This window comes from Balaenoptera ricei, chromosome 6 (assembly GCF_028023285.1).
Source record: "Balaenoptera ricei isolate mBalRic1 chromosome 6, mBalRic1.hap2, whole genome shotgun sequence".
NCBI classification, from domain to species: Eukaryota; Metazoa; Chordata; class Mammalia; order Artiodactyla; family Balaenopteridae; genus Balaenoptera; species Balaenoptera ricei.
In genome coordinates, this window is record NC_082644.1 from 118030517 (window position 1) to 118050463 (window position 19947).

At 48.8% G+C, this 19947-nt stretch overlaps 1 protein-coding gene and 1 long non-coding RNA gene across 14 annotated transcripts in view; one reads left to right on the forward strand and one right to left on the reverse strand.

Moving 5' to 3' along the window:
* Nucleotides 1-7751: 7751 nt before the first annotated feature.
* Nucleotides 7752-8940, reverse strand: LOC132368001 (uncharacterized). The gene is made up of 3 exons (XR_009503907.1): nucleotides 8854-8940; nucleotides 8466-8510; nucleotides 7752-7795 (listed from the first exon to the last, which is right to left on the reverse strand). It is a non-coding gene; the product is annotated as an uncharacterized LOC132368001 (long non-coding RNA).
* An 82-nt stretch (nucleotides 8941-9022) lies between these two features.
* PRRC2B (proline rich coiled-coil 2B) overlaps nucleotides 9023-19947 on the forward strand; it is an 85981-nt gene continuing 75056 nt past the window's right edge. For 8 of the 13 annotated variants that reach the window (XM_059925862.1, XM_059925864.1, XM_059925866.1 and 5 more), the window contains exon 1: nucleotides 9023-9229. The gene's annotated coding sequence lies outside the window, so the exon portion shown is untranslated. The remainder of the gene's footprint in view (nucleotides 9230-19947) is intronic. The other 5 variants (XM_059925868.1, XM_059925869.1, XM_059925870.1 and 2 more) reach the window with 1 other exon arrangement.

The window sequence follows — 19947 nt, forward strand, 5'->3', positions numbered from 1 at the left end:
ACCCACATAACATAAAATTGACCATTTTAACTACTTTAAAGTGTGCGATTTAGTGACATTTAGTACGCTTGCCATGTTGTACAACCATCACCTCTAGCTCCAGAACTGTTTCATCATTCCAAAGGGAAATCCCACAGCCATTAAGTAGTCAGTCCCCATCCCCCCTCCTCCCAGCCCCTGGCAAACACTAATCTGCTTTCTGTCTCTATGGACTTACCTATTTTGGGTATTTCATATAAATGGAATTATATAATATAAGGCCTTTTGTATATGGCTTCTTTCTCTTAGCGTAAAGTTTTCAAGGTTCATCCATGTTATAGCATGTAACAGAACTTCTTTCCTTTTTTTTAATTTTTTAAAGTTTTTTTAAAAATTAATTAATTAATTAATTAATTTATCTTTGGCTGCATTGGGCCTTCGTTGCTGCGCGCGGGCTTTCTCTAGTTGCAGCGAGCGGGGGCTACTCTTCGTTGCAGTGTGCAGGCTTCTCACTGCGGTGGCTTCTCTTGTTGCGGAGCATGGGCTCTAGGAGCACGGCTTCATTAGTTGTGGCACGCGGGCTCAGTAGCTGTGACTCATGGGCCATAGATCACAGGCTCAGTAGTTGTGGCTCACGAGCTTAGTTGCTCTGCGGCATGTGGGATCTTCCCAGACCAGGGCTCGAACCCGTGTCCCCTGCATTGGCAGGTGGATTCTTAACCACTGTGCCACAAGGGAAGTCCTAGTACTTCTTTCCTTTCAATGGTTAAATAATATGTCAGTATGAATCTACCCCATTTTGTTTATCCACTCATCGGTTGACAGACATTTGGGTTCTATCTTTTGGCTATTGTGAATAATGCTGCTATGAACATTCCTGTATACGTTTTTGTTTGAACCTCTGTTTTCTACTCTTTTAGGTATACACCTAGGAGTAGAATTGCTGGGTCATATGATAATTCTATGTTTCACTTTTTGAGGAACCACCATACTGTTTTACACAGCAGGTACACCAGTTTACATTCCCACCAGCAATGTATGAGGGTTCCAGTATCTCTCCATCCTCACCAACACTTGTTATTTTCCATATAGCCATCCTAGTGGGTATGAAGTTGTATCTCACTGTGGTTTTGACTTGCATTTCCCTGATGGCTAATGATATTGAGCATCTTTTCATATGCTTATTGGTCATTTGCTTATCTTCTTTGGAGAAATGTCTATTCAAGTCCTTTATCCGCTTTTTCATGGGGTTGTTTGTCTTTTTGTTGTTGAGTTGTGTTCTTTAGATATTCTGGATGTTAGACCCTTTTCAGATATATAGTTTGCAAATATTTTTTTCCCATTTTGGGTTTTCTTCTCCCTTTCATGATAGAAAGTTATATTTTGAAATCGATTATTTCTCCAGTACCTACATTTCTGGGATCCTGACACAGAGGGCAAGACCTGATTCCTAAATTCTCCTACCAATGACCTTCCTTTATTCTACGTTTATCCTCACCTTCCCATCACGTGTCAGATCCTTCAGTTGGTATGGCTTCCCGGGGCTCCATGTTGAGGAAGATTCTGACATGGTTCCTTGGGAAGGAGGACCACAATTCGGGAATTCTGCCATTGGTACAGAAGGGGAGCAGGTAGGATGACTTTCTGGTACTCGCCATCCCATCCTTTATTTAGGAGCCTCCTTAGTGAGTTTCTTCTTTCCTTTCCCTTCCCAAGCCATATCCCTCAATAATTTTTCACTGCCTTTTCTCAGCCAAAGTTGCCAAGTTTTGTTTTCATGAAACAATATAATCAGGCAACTTTGAACTCTCATGGGATATATGACAATGTTAAAGAAATGCTGGGGATTTTAGGTGTGATTATGATATCATGGTATTGTGAATATTTTTAAAAAGATCTTTACCTTTCTAGAGATATACACTGACATAATAATATTCCTTCTACTTTTATATACATTTGAAAATTTCAATACAAAATAAAATAATACAGAAAAACAATCGCACCGAGTGCTGAGCAAAAGGAATGGAATGAGGTGCCCAACATTTTCCACTGTGTAAAGTGGTGATTTCTTTTACTTGCCCGAAGTTGCCAAGTTTTAAATCTTATCCTCACACTTCTTTTATTCCCCAGTCTTGGCTCTTTCCTTCTCCTGGGTCTTTCTCCTTAGATGAAAATGGAGGGCAAATTCCTAAGACTCAGGTGTGATGTGAAGAGAAATTGCCAGCATTCCCTGCCCTGAACTCCCTTCGGCATGAGCCCCTCAGAGGAGAACTTGCTTTTAAGCCCACCTATGTCAGGTACTGAGACCCAGATGCTGTCCACCTTGATGTGAGTGCCAAGGTCTGTGCTGGGCCCCCTGCTGCCTGTTCAGATCCAAGTGTCGTATTTTTACCTCAAGGCTCCCATTCCTACTGGAGTGCACATTCCCTGGGATGTGGCCACTTTTCTGATGGTTACGAGCCAGCCCGTGGTCCCTTCCCAGTGCCCAGATGCTCCCATCTCTGGGCCTTTGTTCAAGCTGGTCCCTCCATCTGGAATGTTCTTCCCGTCTCCTCTGATTAAACTCCAGTCTTCCTTCAAAGCCTGGTGTCAAAAGCACCTGCACCAAGAAGGCTCCCCCAGCCTCCCCAGGTGGAACCGATTTCTCCCCGGACTAGGATTCTTTTTTCCCTCCAGTTAAGATGACAACATTTTCTGAACTGTAATTGGGACTCACACTCTCTGTCATTAGTACAATTGCCTTTTGGAGAACAGGTGCAGAGAGTATGAAAGCAGGCCCGTCCAGGAATCCTGGCACATACGTTCACTGCACAAATTGTAGGCCTCACGTTCCTAGATTGTACTGCAAGTTACTGCAGTTCTGGGCCAGGAGGATGCACTAGACCAGGCCAGAGCCAGGCTCCAATGATTCAGGCCCAGCTCGGGCCCATGCCTATGTAATAGGGAAGAAACTTTGTATTCTATTACAAGTTGATCACTAAAGGGATGTTGCCTATAAGCTTAAATTATACATCATGGCCCATCTCTGGGGACCCTGCCTCCCAGGTAATGAGCATTAAGCTAAAATACCTTTATTTAGCTCACAGGAAACATCCTGATCAGGCCCACCTGAGAATGACTGCAGGAAGGAAGAAATTAACACAACCCTCCTGGAGGCTGACCTGAACCAGGAAATATTTGACTTTACTCCCTCCCCTTTCGGTATAAAAGAAGCCTGAATTCTAAGTCAGGCAAGATGGTTCTTTGGGACACGAGTCCACCATCTTCTCGGTCTGCTGGCTTTCTTGATAAAGTCGCTGTTTCTTGGCCCAACAACTCATGTCTTGATTTACTGGCCTGTCTTGCCACAAGCAGTAGGAGCTTGGACTTGGTAACACCTGGAGGTAGTGAGAGCTTGATGAATCAGTTTTTATTATTGTTGGGTTTTTTTTTTGAAAACCCCTTAACTTGAGAGTTTCTTGAACAGAGGGATGATTAATTTATTTTTAATTAATTAATTAATTAATGAGGCTGCATGGGGTCTTAGTTGTGGCACTGAGATCTTCGTTGCAGCGTGTGGGCTCTAGAGTGCACGGGCTTAGTTGCCCTGCGGCATGTGTGATTTTAGTTCCCTGACCAGAGATCAAACCTGCATCCCCTGCATTGGAAGGCGGATTTTTAACCACTGGACCACTAGGGATGTCCCAGATGATTTATTTCTCATCTTGCCATTTCTCAGCACTCTGACTGGCCTTGCCATACTAGATCTCAGTAAATATTTTTTGCAGTCAGATGGAATGTCTTCATTAGACAGAATGAGTGGAGGTTTGGATAAGACATGGGGTGGGGAAGCACAGGAGGTCCTGAGAACCAGGAAGATTATCTACAAATAATCTGCCATCAATCTTCCCGTCTCTGTACACATATGCTGCTCCCTCCATCGGCGGTGGGGCGGGGGGGAGTTCTGAGGTAGCCCTGTGACTCACTTTGACTGACAGAATGCACTCCTAAGAGGCCTGTCAGCTTCCACGTACACTCCTTTGGAAGCCAGTTGCCATGCTATAAGGAAGCCCAGACTGTTCTGCTGGAGAGAGAGGCCACAAGGAGAATCCTGGAGCGTGAGACACCTCATGGTGGAAGAGACGGTGCAGCGGCATGAGTGACCCCTGTCAATACAAGGTGGAAGAGAAGACCCTTCCAAAACACCACCAAGTGGTGAGAAATTACAATTTGTTGTTTCAAGCTACTAAGTTTTGGGGCTGTTTGTTACACAGCAAGTGATCACTGACAAGGGAAGCTCCAATGTGTCTGAGATGAAAAAGGAATAACAGTAATAACCAACATGTGCTGAATGCCCACTAGATGCCAGCTTGTGCTAACAGCCAATATACATCATCTCATTCAACTTCTCACGACAGACCCCTTCCCCAATTTTCAGAGGCTCAACAAATCAGAGGCACTTGTCTAAAGACACACAGTAAATGAGGATAGAGACAGAATCTAACTCAGGTCCGTCTGACTCCAACTCCTGCACTTTTTTTTAACCATGGTTCCATGCTGGGGGCAAGTCCAGGGGAAAGGCATAGACCCAGTGCCTGCTTCTGGCTTTAGCTTGGACACCCACTGAGGAGGTGAGCTGAGGTGAGCTGGCTGGGCCTCTGTGCTTTCTGGAGCCTGTGGGTGGTGTGCATGGCCATGCTGTGGACAAGATGCAGGCTCTGAAGGGTGAAGGGTGGCTTGGTCTTGAAGCTAGATGGGGCCCCCAGGAGAGGCTGCTGGGGCTGCCCCCAGGCTCTGGGCTGAGCCAGCACTTTAAGGCTGGCTCCCTGTTTGTGGTCAGTGTCTAGTGGTCCTCCACTTCCCTTCCCTTCAGCTGGACACTGATTTTCCTGAGCTTTCTGAGGTCTGGATGGCCAGAGAGGCTCTCCTATCCATCTGACAGCCAGGCGGTGGTGGGTGAAGATCCAGTAGCCTCAACCAATTGATCTGTAAAATGGGGTTGATGATAGACCCTAACTCACAAAATCATGGTGAAGAGGCTGGGATATACAGAAAGTGGGTGCAGCCACAACAAACCCTCAACAAATGTGCATTCTCCTTCCTACCCAACTCTGTCACCAGCTCCCTGTGGGAACTCAGGCAAATCACTGAATCTGTGTTTTAATTTCCTTACCCGAAAATGCTCAGTAAAAGATTGATTGATTGATTGATTGATTGATTGCTATGTTGGGTCTTCGTTTCTGTGCTAGGGCTTTCTCTAGTTGCGGCAAGCGGGGGCCACTCTTCATCGCGGTGCGCGGGCCTCTCACTATTGTGGCCTCTCTTGTTGTGGAGAGGCCTCTCTTGTTGTGGAGCACAGGCTCCAGACGCGCAGGCTCAGTAGTTGTGGCTCACGGGCCTAGTTGCTCCGCGGCATGTGGGATCTTCCCAGACCAGGGCTCGAACCTGTGTTCCCTGCATTGGCAGGCAGATTCTCAACCACTGCGCCACCAGGGAAGCCCCAAAAGGGGAGTATTCTTGATGGAGGGATGAAAGAAACCCAGCAAAGTCTTAGACTCTCCAGGCAGTGGATTGATGAGGGGAAGCTTTCCTGGCTTTCTTTTGAGGCCAGGGCTGGACAGAGCACTAGCAGAGGTCAAATTCTTGCTCTGAGAGTCTCAAGATTCTCTCTCCCTTCATTTTTTTCTTGTTTCATTCAATCATCTTTCATTAAACACCTACGAAGTGTCACAGATTGTGGTCCAGGTGTTGGGGAATTAAAAAATGAATAATTCAGTGAGTCTCTTTGGATGAGCGCCTAGTCTTGTAGGGGACACAGATATGTATAAAAATGACGACCATCAGCAAGCCTGGGACTGTGACAGAGGGAATGTTGGAGTGTGCCAGTGGGGGTTAGAGAAGAAAAAAGCAGAGAAAGAGAAAGAGAAAGAGAGAGAGAGAAGGGAGGGAGCATACAAAGGGAGGCAAATTTCCAAAGGAGTGAAAGGAAAAATAAAACCTGAATCTGACCAATGACAGGGCTCCCCATATTCCACGTGAAATTAATGCAAAGGAGATCCATATCTAGCCATAACGTGGTTTTAAAAAAGAAAATTGTGAATAAAGAAATATATTTATAAGTATTTTTTTAAATTAAATAATTTATTTTTGGCTGCGTTGGGTCTTCGTTGCTGTATGCAGGCTTTCTCTAGTTGCGGTGAGCAGGGGCTACTCTTCTTTGCGGTGCAAGGGCTTCTCACTGCGGTGGCTTCTCTTGTTGCAGAGCATGGGCTCCAGGCGCACGGGCTTCAGTAGTTGTGGCTCGCGGGCTCAGTAGTTGCACCTCGCGGGCTCTAGAGCGCAGGCTCAGTAGTTGTGGCACACGGGCTTAGTTGTTCCACGGCATGTGGGAATCTTCCTGGACCAGGGCTCAAACCCTTGTCCCCTGCATTGGCAGGAGGATTCTTAACCACTGTGCCACAAACAGGGAAGTCCCAAGTATTATGCAAAAATATTAAATTTCAATGTAACAAAAAACAGTGATCACATTTTGGGACAAATAAAATTATGTATTCAAGAAATCTGTAATTCGCTGTGAGAGGTAGATGAAATTCTCCCTTGGGCTCAGTTTGGGGGTCCGAAGAGATTCCTCCACTCCTAAGCAGAGTTGCAAGTTTCCTGATATTTAAAAGCAGCAGAAGAAAAAAAGAGCCTAAACGGAACAAACTCTTGCCCATTGGTTCATGCCAGCTCTCCCCAGCTTTGCCCTGCTCGGTGCACTCATTCCATACCTCCTTTCAGTGTTCCAGCCCTGGGTATTGCTGTTTACTTTTTAGTAACTTTAATGAAATGAAACCGTCTCCTTGAATGTCCCTCTCTACATCGCAGGCAGTCTCTTGGAGCTAAATGACCGCAAGGTCCAGCCTTGGTCGAGCCTTCATGCTCTGCTCTCTTCCTCCCCCTTCCTACCTCTGTCCTCTCTGGGTCCTGAGTTCTGGGAGAGTTTGGACAGGCACCTTCACAGTCCTAGAGAAATCCCAGGTGCCCGCCCCGGTTGACAGCATCAGATCACAGACAACAGCCCCCCTACCTGCCCCAGTATCTTAGCCTTGTTTTCCCCAGGAAACCCTCAAACGTCAAAGAGTAGCACTGCTGGGTTCAAATCCTTGCTCCACCACCCATGCCATTAGTGACCTCGATTTCCTTATCCATAAAGTGGGAACAATAATAACTGTCTCCCAAGCATTGAATTATCTCTTGTAAAGTGCTTAGCAGCCTGCCCAGCTGGGAAAAGTGCTCAATAAACAGTACGCATCATCGTGGCTGTTGTCACCCCAGAAAAGTGCAGAATGAGAATGATTTCCTGAATCCGGGACAAAACCTGGGGTTTGTGGTACAAGTGAAGCACCCGCTGCCATTTAAATCCCACGGACTTAGCAGACTCTGCTGTCCCCAGAGGGCGTCACTCCCCTTCTAGATCTGCCACCGGAGCAGAACACCTGCCCACTTGACTTTCTCTCTGCTTGCCATCTGTGATATCTCTTCACCTGTCTTCCAGAGCACTCAAAGCCCTCCAAACTTTTCATCTTTTTTTTTTTGTTCTCTCTCACCGGATAATAAAAAGAGGTAACCTCCTGGTTCTTAAAGAGTTCCAGAGTCCATTACCTCCCAGCCAACAAGGTCAAGGGCCAGACACTCATTCCTCCATTCAACAATATTCAAATATTTTTAAAAATTATTTATTCATATTTATTTATTGGGCTGCGTCGGGTCTTAGTTGCGGCATGCAGGATCTTCTCTAGTTGCCCCACTGCATGTGGGCTCTTAGCTCCCAGACCAGGGATGGAATCCGCGTCCCCTGCATTAGAAGGCAGATTCTTAACCACTGAACCACCAGGGAAGTCCCCAACTACATTCAAACATTTATTGAGCGCCTACTGTGTGCCAGGCACCTTGCTCAGTGCTCACCATAACCCTAACCCTAATCCTACTCAGGCTGAAATGGGTTAACTTTCCTTCCAGGTCTGACTGTGTGGCCTCAGGCAAGTTACTTAACCTCTCAGAGTCTCCATTCCTCACCTGTGAACTAGAACAATAATATCTAACACCGAGTTGGAATTAAATGAGACCAACCACTCCCCTGCGGCTGGCGTTCACCGTTGGTGTTTACGGTGTATATGGACAATTGCCAGAAATGATTTGGATTCCAAGCTCCAGATACGTTTCTTTTTGTCGTTGCTTTTTCAAATTGTTTGTTTTTCTAATTGCCAAAGCATCTAGAATTAAAAGTGAGTATCCCCCTCAGCCCTCGCGACCTCACACCGCAGAGGTAACCGAGAACAGAGCGCATTCTCCCTGACCTTTTGTCTTGCATTCACACAAATACACAAACACTCAAGAGAATTGGTTTATTATGTTTCATCTTACGAAAATGGAATAAAGTATCTAGACTGTGCAACAACCTTGCTTTTGAAGTAACAATGTACTATTACTTCAGTTTCCTTTCCGTGCTTACATCTAATACGTACTTTAACAAGATCCGGGCTCACGGTCTGGCAGCGGGCGCTGCGGTTCTGCAAGGGGAGGGGGCGGAGATCCGGACTCTCACACCTCCCTTCCCAACCCTCCCTGCGTCAGGGCCTCACCCGCCCCGGCCCCCTCCAGCCCAGCCCCCCTTCTTCCGGACCTCTCTCCCCGCTTCTCGCCCCAACCCCCTCCTCTGGGCCTCCTCCCCTTCCCAGCCCTCCCCCCCGACGGACCCCTCCCCCTTCTCTCCGGGGGCCCCTTCTAGGACCCCCCCACCCCGGGTCCCCTTCCCAGGCCCCTTCTCCCGGCTCCGTCCCCTAGGCCCTCCAGCCCCTCCTCCGGGCCCCTCCCGCGAACCCCTCCCCCTCCCAGGCCCCCCTTCTCTCATACCCCTCCCCCTCCCGGGACCCCAGCCCCCTCTCAGGCCCGGGGGCGGGGCGGGCGTCGCGGATCCCGGGAGGCGCGGCAGGGGGCGCTGCGCTGGCCGAGGCGCGGCTGCGGGCGGCGGCGGCGGCGCCAGGAGGAGGCGGGAGGACGCGGGGGCGGTGGCAGGCGGGGGGCGGGGAGCCGAGCGCGAGAGGGAGGCGAGCGGCTAGACATAGGCTCCGAGGCTCCAGCGAGCGAGCGACGAGCGAGCCCGGGAGGGAGGGAGCGAGCTAGCAGCCGCGCCGCCGCCTCGCAATCCGCCGCCATCCCGCCGCCTCCGCGCCCGACCGCAGCCCGACCGCCATCGCCCGGCCCAGTCGCGCCCGCGGAATCAGACCAGGTGGGCCTGGGGCGCGGGGCGGCGCGGGGCCGGGGCGGCGGCGGCGGCGGCGGGCGCGGCGCTAAGATGGAGGCGGCGCGGCCCGGCCGGCTTTGTCTCGGCGGTGGCTGACTGACAGCGGCGCCCGGGCCCGGCCGACCTTTGTCCGCGAGCGCCGGGCTCGGCCCGCCCCGCGCTGCCGCCGTTGGCCCGCGGGGCCGGGCCGGGGGCCGCCGGGGGGCGGCGGGCGGCCAGCTCGCCATTGTTGTGGCGGCGCCGCGCGGCTTGGGCTCGGCTGACTGCGGGGTCGGGCCGCTCCCCCCGCCGGGCCCGCAGCCCCTGGCGCCCCCGCACCCCGGGGCCGGGCCTGGGCGCAGCGCGGCTGGGGGCCTCCGGGGGAGGGGCCGTCGGGGCGGACGGGTCCCCGGAGCCCCCGGAGTCGCCTTTCCGCCCCACATTCCGGCGGCCGCGAGCGCCTCGGCGGTCGGGGGCGTCGGGGCTGGTTTCCTGCCGCCCGGCCCCATCTTGCTTCCTAGCGAGAGCGGCTCCGGGGTGCAGAGCCGGGGTCGCGGCGACCCTCGGGGCCGGCGGTCGGGGGTGGAGTCGCCTAGCCTTTTCGGGTTCCCCCGGGGGTCCCCGAAGTTGATGGTCAGGGGTTGCCGGCCTGTGTGCCAGGGACAGGGGGTTAACAGCCGCCCAGACGGCCGCGGTTTGAGTGCGGGAAGAAGAGGATTATTTTCAAAACACTTAATGCGCTGTTGCTGAAAATGTTTAATAATAAACAGGATGTCGCTGCTCAGGGCCTGCCAGATGGGTTTTTTTTCCTCCTTTCCTTTTTCTTTCTTCCCGCCCCCCCTACCTCTGCCTCCTAAGTAAAACCTAGCACTGTTGAAATCGCGGGCCTCTGAAGAGTGGATTTGCCTACATAAAATTGGAAGGCGTTTTTTTCCTTTTCTTTTCTCCCTCTTTCTAAATATCGTGGGAGGTCCGAGCCACCTTTGGCAAGCCGAGGAGGTGTTTTTCAGGGGAATGGTTCGCTTGAAGGAAGTGGGAGAAGGGGGGCTGGGGGAGCCTCTCCGGAGTGTGTCATTTGCTAAATGGCTGCCCGGGCGAAACCTTTAGAAAGCTTCGGTTTACAGGATTGTTGAATTGCCCCTGAGATTTTTTTTTTTTTCCTTTAAGGTTTGGTATGCATTTTAAGTGCTTTCTATATCCTAATCTAGTTTGGTTTTTGTAATCATCCGTTTGAAGTCTTAGCGTGCTTTCTCCGAATACAATTGCAGCCATCTAGCCCTGTGTGCGCAGTGCTGTGGTGGAAGGTGGGACTGGGGAGGCCCAGGCTTTGGGGTGCAAATCCTGCTTCTGTCGGAGAACTCTGGAATTCTCAGAGGCTTCATTGGCATACGTGGGGACATTGCATCCTCCCCCTGAAGATGGTGAAGGACCTAGGAGAGGGCCTGCCACACAGTTGGTGCTTAATAGCTGCTTCTCCTATGGCTGTTCGTATGCCTGCCATCGAGTCCTAGGGTGGAAGTTAGCCACTTGTGGTGCCACCCGTTGTGCTGAGCCGTCAGGTGGATGCCACAGGTGCTGGGCTAAGGCATGGCCAGGGGAAGACTTCCGGGCACAAAACATCACCGGGTTCTTGCTTATTCCGTGCTGGGGCTCTGTGGGGAGACGAGGATGGGAAAGAGCAGCATTTGGAACCCTCAAGGACTACATAGACCTGGGCTGTGTGGTGGTAGGTCTCTGTCCTTGGATCCGAGGTGCCTGCCTCTTCTGAGGCTGTTCCTGCAGCTCGGGTTAAGGCACAGCAGAACAGTACAAGATACTAGATGCCAAGGACAACAAGCAGAGGCCCAGGGAGTCCTGCCTCTTGAGGATAACTGTTTTCCTTTGGGAATGGCAGATAATCATTTGCTTGTTTGGGCAAGTGTGTCTCTTGGAGCCTGGATTCTGGTCCTCACTGGGTTACCGTACGCAGGTTTCAGCCTCAGCTCCTGCATCTGTAAAATGGGAATAATTATGTCTTGCCTTGGGTATCTGTTGGGTCCCTTGGGAGCCTCACATACTATTTGCAGCAAAGCACTTCCGTCCACGGGAGGATGATGAAAATGTATGTTTTTGGTTACCTAGTTTTCTGGTTTGTTTCTCCTAGTTCCTGATCTTTTTCTCCTGTTACCTTGGTTGGTGGAACCACCCCAAATTCTATCCGCAGCTAATGTTTTGATTTTGCCTGGAAGCACCAGAATGGCCTAGAAGAGCTAGGCTACTCAACCAAATCTGGGGTGTGTGCTGTTTATGGGAGACCATAGGAAGGACTGAGGCTAATACTCGGGAGACTGACCCCAGTCTTGGTCACGGGTGAGGGCTGAGACCCAGGTTACCTCTGGGCCAAACCTGTAGCTTGTTTGTAAAGGGCCTTGGAGACAACTCTGCTTGGACATACGGTGGTTGTGCAGTTTAGTGGGAAGTTTGTTTTGGTTCATTTTGGCATTCCCGCAGACATGTTGGTTGTGTTGTGTTTTGTTTTTTTTTGTTAAACCTCCTTGGAACCTCCTCCTGGCTGTGTGACTGAGACATTTTAGCGGGTCAAGTCCTCCTTTTCCTGCTTCCTGCCTCTTGGCCCATCCTTTCTATTTGATTTCAGCCTGGCTCTGCACTGTTGGTTAGCTGGTTGGTTAGGGGAGGTGATGAATTAGCTCCTCTCCCACAAGCCTTTTTGATTACCTGTGAATTTCAGTTACCACTGGCTCCCTAATGCTGCTTGCATGGTGGAGGGGCCTGTCATGCCCTACAACATTCTGGGTCCTCTCCGGGCTCCTTCAAGCGCGAACGGGTAAAAGGAGAGCCTGGGGAAGGAAGAGCCGGAAAACCTTGGGAGAGAGGAATTTCAGGAATGGCAAGTCAGAACCAGTTCCTGCACCGTGTAGTTGCCTGGAGCCGGGCGAGGGATGTTTGTTATGCCTTTTGGTTGGTCCATTCCCCCCACCCCCTTTTAAATTTCAGTTCTTTTTTTCCTGAAGGATTATTTTATCGTGCTTTCAAGATTTTTTTTTTTTTTTGCCTTGCACAAAGTACTGACTCATGTTGCTAATGGCTGTATGCTGGTTGTATGTCTCATTATTCTGCCGGTTTAGGATTGTTCATTTCTATGTTTGTTTCTGTTTCAAACCAGAACAGGCCAGTTGGGTCAGTACACGTATTCCTAAATTTGATAATGAGGCTTCTCTACTGTCAAATGTGCGTATCTTGTTATGGGTGGGCAGGTGTTAAATAGGGCCCATCTACACTAGATTTTAAAGTGATGCGTTTCCCTCTGAAGAATAAAATTTCCAGCAGAGATCTGTCGGGGTTTGTGTCCTGAAATCTCATATTTTAGTCAGGGCAAACTAGACTATCTTCTTTTTTTTTTTTTTAATTAATTTATTTATTTATTTATTCATGGCTGTGTTGGGTCTTCGTTTCTGCGCGAGGGCTTTCTCTAGTTGCGGCAAGTGGGGGCCACTCTTCATCGCGGTGCGCGGGCCTCTCACTATCGTGGCCTCTCTCGTTGCGGAGCACAGGCTCCAGACGCGCAGGCTCAGCAATTGTGGCTCACGGGCTTAATTGCTCCGCGGCATGTCGGATCTTCCCAGACCAGGGCTCGAACCTGTGTCCCCTGCATTGGCAGGCAGACTCTCAGCCACTGCGCCACCAGGGAAGCCCCTAGACTATCTTCTTTTCCAATCATAACTTGATTTCTTTCTGAAGATCCTTTTCTGGGGCTTGTACAGACTTGGGAACCTTGGGTCTGTCATTTGAACAAATAAATAAAGGCGTAATCTGAAAAATATATGTATGTATAACTGAGTCATTTTCCTGTACACCTAAAACTAACACAATACTGTAAAGCAACTATACTTCAATTAAAAAAATAGATAAACAGCGAAGATTTACTGTATATCACAGGGAGCTACATTCAATATCTGGTAATAATGTATAATAGAAAATAATCTGAAAAAGAAAAATATATATAAGTAGATTACTTTGCTGTACCCCTTAAACTAACACATACTTTAAACCAACTATATTTCAATTAAAAAAAGAAAAGAAAGAAAGGCGTGGCCTGTGGTGCTGGAGATGAGAGCGAAGTGAGAGATGGTGAGCCTTCCGGTGAAATAAAATTGTTTATGACAAGCTTTTGGGTGTACAAAGTGCCATTTGGACCGGCCTCCTCCCCTGGGAGCGCGGAGGACCTGGGCTGTGCTGTCGGTGATATCACCGAGTCTCTGTGGGTGGCACGTCGGAGTCTGCTCTGGGAGGGAGGCGTGCCCTCGTGACTTGAGCCAAAAGTCTTGGTCGAGTTTGTTCTTAACTGTACTTGTTGATTCCCCGCCCCCCCCCCCCCCCCCACCCCGTGGCCTGAGCTGAGGGCTGGGTTCCTCTGTAAGGTGCCAGCAGCGTGGTTGGCTTGTAAAGCTTGTGCATGCAGCAGGACGTGTCTGTGGGCAAAGTGCAGTCTAAAGTTGCTGTCCTGGTCCTTTACATTGTTTTTCGGATGACTTCTTTCCGCTCTCACCTCTACAGCTGGTTTTGTAGCTCTGCTCTGTATCCTTTCTTCCTCCTTTCAAGAAAACTACCAGCCTTTTCCTCCTTGTGGTGGTGCAGAAGCAGTATGTATTGCTTTTAGAAGTCACTGCCGAACATCGGCCAGGCATGGTGCGAGGCCCTTTAAGTGCGTTTTTCCCCATTCATAAAAGGAACATTTTCACTGAAAAAAATTTGCAAAATACTGAAAAGTATAAAGACAAAAATAAAAACAAAAATCACCTGTAACCTCACCATCCAGAGATACCTACATTAAGACTGGTTTATTTCTTTCCTTTGATTTTATGTGTTTTTTTTCAAAATTAGAAAAATATACTATATACACTATTCACGGATCATAGTTCCTCTTAACGTTATAGTATGTTTCTCTAAGTTACTGAAAATATGATTTTTTAATAATTGCGTAATTGCTGTTATATGGATATGCCATGATCTGCTTACTCCTCTGTTATTAGACATTGAGGTGGTTGTTACCCATTTTTTGTTATTATAAACGTAACTTTAGGGAGCATCCTTGCGTGTAAACCTTGGGTTCGCATTGCTGATTATTTCCCGCAAGTGGAATTTCCTGGTCGGGGGGCTCCTGCTTTGGCTCTCTCTGGAGCAGCACCAGTGTCCTCCTTGGTCACTCCATCTTCAGCCTTGGGCACAAGGCGGCCTCCTTCGTGGACCACTGAGTTCTGGGTGTCTCAGTCCTGGCAAAGCCTTTTGATGGGTGGGGCTTGGGGTCTTACTCTGTTTCCTGGTATGAGTCTGGACAAGTGTCTTGACTTAAATGTTTATTGTTCTGGGGACGCAGATGTGGATGCCCCACTTGTGTTCCTTAGGAGCTCATGATCCAGTGGGGGGAGGCAAGCACCTGCTTACAGAGGCCTTCGGGAGCTCCTCTACCCAACTCCATCATCACCCGCCTGTTGCATCATCTTTCCTAGCCCTGTTGCTTTTCTTTTTTTTTCTTTTTAAAAATATTTATTTATTTATTTGGCTGCGCTGGGTCTTAGTTGCCGCGTGTAGGATCTTTAGTTGCGGCATGCGAACTCTTACTTGCGGCGTGTGGAATCTAGTTCCCTGACCAGGGATCGAACCTGGGCCCCCTGTATTGGGAGCGTGGAGTCTTAACCACTGGACCACCAGGGAAGTCCCCCCTCTTGCTTTTCTTTACAACTCTTTCCACAACTTTACAGTTTTTTTTAACAATTATTTTATCATGGTAAAATACACATAACATAAAATTTATCATTTTAACCATTTTTAAGTGTACAGTCCAGTGGCATTAAGTACATTCACAGTGTTGTGCAACCACTGTCCATCTCCAGAACTTTATCATCTCAGTAAATTGGCACTCTGCACCTATTAAACGCCCCCCCCCCATTCCCCTTGCCCTCGGCCCTGGCAAGTGTCATTTCACTTCCTGTCTCTAGGAGTTCGATTAGTCTGGGTCCCTCAGATAAGTGGAATTATCCAATCTCTGTTCTCTGGTGAATGGCTTCTTTTATCTAGCGTAATTTTTCAAGTTCATCTGTCTGTGTTGTTGTGGCATGTGTCTGGATTCCATTCCTTTTTAAGGCTGAATAATATTTTGTTACACACACACCACATTTTGTTTATCCATTCATCTATCGATGGGCGACAACTTGGAAATAGATTTTTTTTTTAAATTTATTGAATTGTCCCTCTGCCCCGGTGGAGTGAATGAATGAGTGTCACATGAAGCAGATTCTTTCGCTTCCGTTTCTCCCTGTGCTCTGCGTCTCACACAGAGGGCACTCCATCAGCACGTGTAGGATGAGCGATGGGGCTACTTAAGGGGGCCTGGTGGGAGCCCACCGAGAAGTCGAGCCCAGCTCAGCCTGGGTTCCAGTGGTCAGGGAAGGCCTTCTGGAGAACGTAGCAGACTTGAAGCAAGCACCTCTTGCAAACAGTAAGCGAGCCCTGGAGTATTAAAAATGTGTTTCCAAGTTGAAGTCAGAAATGCATGGGCCACAGAAGAAAGCTGGTGGGGTCAGCTTGCTTTCCAGAGCCCCAGGCCCTTTGACTGTGGGCATGGTGGGAGTGCTCTGGTGGGGCGGGGGCCGGGGCCACCCAGGAGGCAGGTAGGACTTCACCTCCAGACATTGAGTTGATTCTCCCAGCCTGCTTGGAGCTCATCTCCGTGTGAAATGGGGGGTGAATCTCACCGCAGGACCAACTGGAAAAAGGAGGTCATCTCCTGTGCTCTTTCCATGGTTCCTTTGTGTCTTTAGAGCTTTTTTCGGCAGGTGTTGTTTACATCCAGTTCAGAGCTTAGAGAACTGCTCTGTTCCAGGCCGTGCAGAACATGCAGGCCAGTCTGGGAGGGCTGACCTGTCAATGGGACTGAATGGACTGAGTGTTCAGAAATAGTTGGGGAGAGTGGAACGATGCCCTGAAGCATAAAGTGGAATTCTTTCTGATACAAAATTAATTACAAAAGTATACTTACTGGAAAATAAAAAGAAAAGAAAAAGCAAGGGTACATAGAAAAATGAAAGCTCTTCCTTCTGTCTTCCCAGGCGGTAGCCACTATTTATGGTTTGGTGTGTTTATCCTTCATGTGAATATGGCCCTTTGTAGGCAGGTTTTTTGAAGAGCAAAAGTGGGATCATACTAGGCTTTCTTCATTTTTAAACTTATCATGAGCATTTTTCCATACTAACATATACAGATCTATCATACTGTTAATGTTTTAAAAATAATACTTAGGAGGTTTTTTAAAAATATGCAAGTGTATGGAAGAGGAAAACAAAAATAGTTCTTAATCCCTTGGCCCAGATATTCCCAGTTGACTTTTTTTAAAAAGTAGTTAGAAAAATTCAATCTGTATTGAAAAGCGTAAGGGTTCCTCTCCAATCTCTCTGAAAGGAAACCATTATTTGAAGTTTTTTGTGATTCCTAATAGAAAAAAAAAATTATTCACATTATCCATCCATATATATGTATATTCTTCTTATAGCAGGTTGCCCTTTTCACTTAATGTCTTGGTGTGCTCCTCGAGGGCCTTTATAGATGGATTACATCATTTATTTTAGCAACTGCGGAGAATAGTCTGTGGATATACTTGATTTATCCCGTTTCCTATTGGTGGACAGTTGGGCTGTTTCTAATTTTGGGATATTACACAATTTTGGTAAAGTTCAGTCAGCTTCTCTTCAAAAACATGTAATTTGTATATAATAGCATGTGAGAGCGTGTTCCCGTAGTGTGGACTCTTCCTGTTGAATAGCATTTTGGTAAGAATTCTGTTAAACTCCTTTTCAAAAAACTTTGTGCCAGTTTATATACAATAGTATATGAGAGCGGGTGTTTCTGAACTGTGGGCTTTCCTAAGTGAACAGCTTTTTGGGGTCATTTTGGGCATGCACATTTCCCAAATTAAAAGCAGTGACTGTTTCAGGCTTTCTGTAGTCGGTGTAGGATCTCAGGCTGGGATGGGTGTGGACACGTGTATCAGAAATGGCATTTGCTGTGGGCTCCCAGTGCGGAAGTGGCCCTGGGCGTCTCGTTAGGTGAGGCCAGTAGGGGGACCGGCGGGGGGCTGTGGGCAGGGGCACAGGTAGCCAGATCTTAGCTTGATTTTCCTTATCAACTAAAATGATGGTACTTGGCACAGAGAGCCTGGCAGAGAGAATTCAGAGACCTCCTCCGTTTGGAGTTCTCACATAGCCCTTCTGGAGATTTCTGAGGCTCGCATTACAGCCCTCGGTGGTCTTGTTGTTGTTAATGCATCTTACTGTGGGATTTATCTGGAGGCCTGTGCCCTGTTGTGTTCAGTTCTCAACTCAACCACTTGGCCTCCAGCCCCGACTTTCCCGGCCTGGTTATTCTAGGAAATCACACCTAGTGGACGAAGTGACTGCGGAAGTGAAGCCCCTGGAAACGCCTGGGTGGTATTTCATCAGGCTGGGGGCTCTGGTGAGGTGAGTGCCCCGGGGAGGTGCCGATCGGCAGCGCTGGCCCTTGCGGGCTGAAATCGCGGGGAGAGTTGAGGATGCCTCGCCCCCCTCCTCTGCTCCTTTCCTGAGGGAGAGTAGCCCTTGCCTTTGATGGTCAGCTGCCTTCAGATCCAGGTTCTTCCACTTGCAAGCTGGGTGATTAAGATTATTTAATCTTTTGGAGTCTCTGTTCTCTTTCTCTGCAAAATATCATAGTAACACCTGCCTCCTAGAGTTGGGGGAGGATTCAGTGGGTCCTACGCTGAAGTGTTTCTAAGGTGCCTGGCACAAGGCGAGCAGGCTCTCAGTAAACAGTAGCTATTAATGGTTCCTGGATTCAGCACTAGCTGAGGGCCTGGGGGGTTGGAGTAGGCAGGCTTATACACTTGGGGCTCTTTTGTTTACGAGACGCCGGCATTTCTAATTGTGTGCTAAGCCCTGTGCTACATGCTGAAGATTTAGACCCAAGTCAAACAGCCCCTGCCCTCACCTCCAGGAGCTCAGACACCTTACCAAGGGCCTCCCCTTGGGGCGGGGGCATCGGGGCTCTTTCTGCCGTCCACCTCTCTCTAAGGTAAATACCCCCAGCAGGAGCATTTGATCACTGGCTGCTGCCCTTCCCTGAGTTGGTTCTGTTCTTGGAGAGTTTTAGGTAAATGTCTTGAGAGGAATGAAGATAAGGTTTGTTACAGTTCATGGCATCAGGCAGACAGGAGTGTTCATTTCTGCTGTTTACACCTTCCTGGACCTTCAACAGGCCTCCTTTACCTCTTTGAGCCTCTGTTTCTGTATCTGCCGGGTGGGGCTGGAACCTGCCTCTCAGTGTTGCTGTGATGATGGCAGGTAGTCAGCTCGGAAACATGATAATGTTGCTACTATGTTGCTCAGTTTACCTAGCTCTTAAAACAATGTAACAGTAACAATACAGGCTTGTTACAAAAAACCCAAACACGCCAGAAATACAGAAAGTAGAAAGTAAAAGTCATTCCTTCTTGCCGCTATCCTTCAGATGGAGAGATGATGAGTGCCGTCTTGAAAACAGTTTCGTTTTCCAGTGACGGGAATGTTTTGACTGAACGTGTGAGTTTCATCCCTGAAGTGACCACCGGAAAACAGGAGATATGAATGTTTATAGGTGTACTTAAGACATTTCATTTGTGGTTCCCCAGCATTGTCACTTCAGTCCTTTCCTGTCTTAAGGAAAAAAGAAAGGGCCATGGTAATTCTTTGTCCACCTGGATGAATCCTAACGCTGTGTTGGTCATACTAGTGGCGGCAGAGAGTAGCTTTAACCAAGTGCTGCCCTCCAGAGATCTTAAGGCAATGTGATGAGGTTTTGATGTGGGAGCTTGGGGTACGGGGGCAGGCTGGGCCGTGTGCTCTGTGATGTGGACTTGTTAGGGGAAGGGGCAGCAGAGTCTGTGATAGTTCAGGGACTGGGGAGAGATGATGGAGTGGGGCGGGACTGGGGGCTGTGGGACCAGAGTTCTATCAGGATGGGGAAGGTCTTGTAATGCCCGTTTATCGTAAATAACCAATGAGTAAAGTTGGTGTATTTAGGTGGAGGCACATGTTCCTCTTTTCTTTTGCTGAAGTGACGGGTTGGCATCCCTCTGAAAGCCCCTGAGCAACACTTGGCCCTTATTTTTGGGTTCTTCCTTTTCATAACTTCAGACCTGCTCTTGCCTGATTGGTGGCCCAGGGACTATCACCATCCTGGGTTTCCTCTAGAGTCTGAGGCTTGGAGAATAAATAGCATATGGGTTCCGGGGCTGTAGTCCTTTGGGCTTGTTGGAGATCATTTAAACCAACCCAGCCCTTTTAGCCCCCCCGCCTTCAGTATATTTTCTGAAGAAAATAAATATTTGGTTTTATTTTCTTCAAAGAGAAGGTGGCTTGGGGGGGGGGGGGCGGTGGTTAGTTGTTGAAGAACCATTTCTGTGTCAGCAGACAACCTCCTGCACGTGGCTCAGCTCTGAGATGGCGTGATAAGAGTGGAAAGGGCGCAGGGCGACACCTCGGTCTGGTACTTCACCTCTCAGCCTCCGTCTCCCCATCTAAGTGGGGCCGACAGTGAGGACAGCCACCCCGGCGGTTGTTGGCAGGATGCTCTGCACAGCTGTAATCGCTGTTCCCCCAGCCTGATGGAGTACTTCCTCACTCGGATTAGCGGGAGGCATTACCATCTAGGCGGAATGG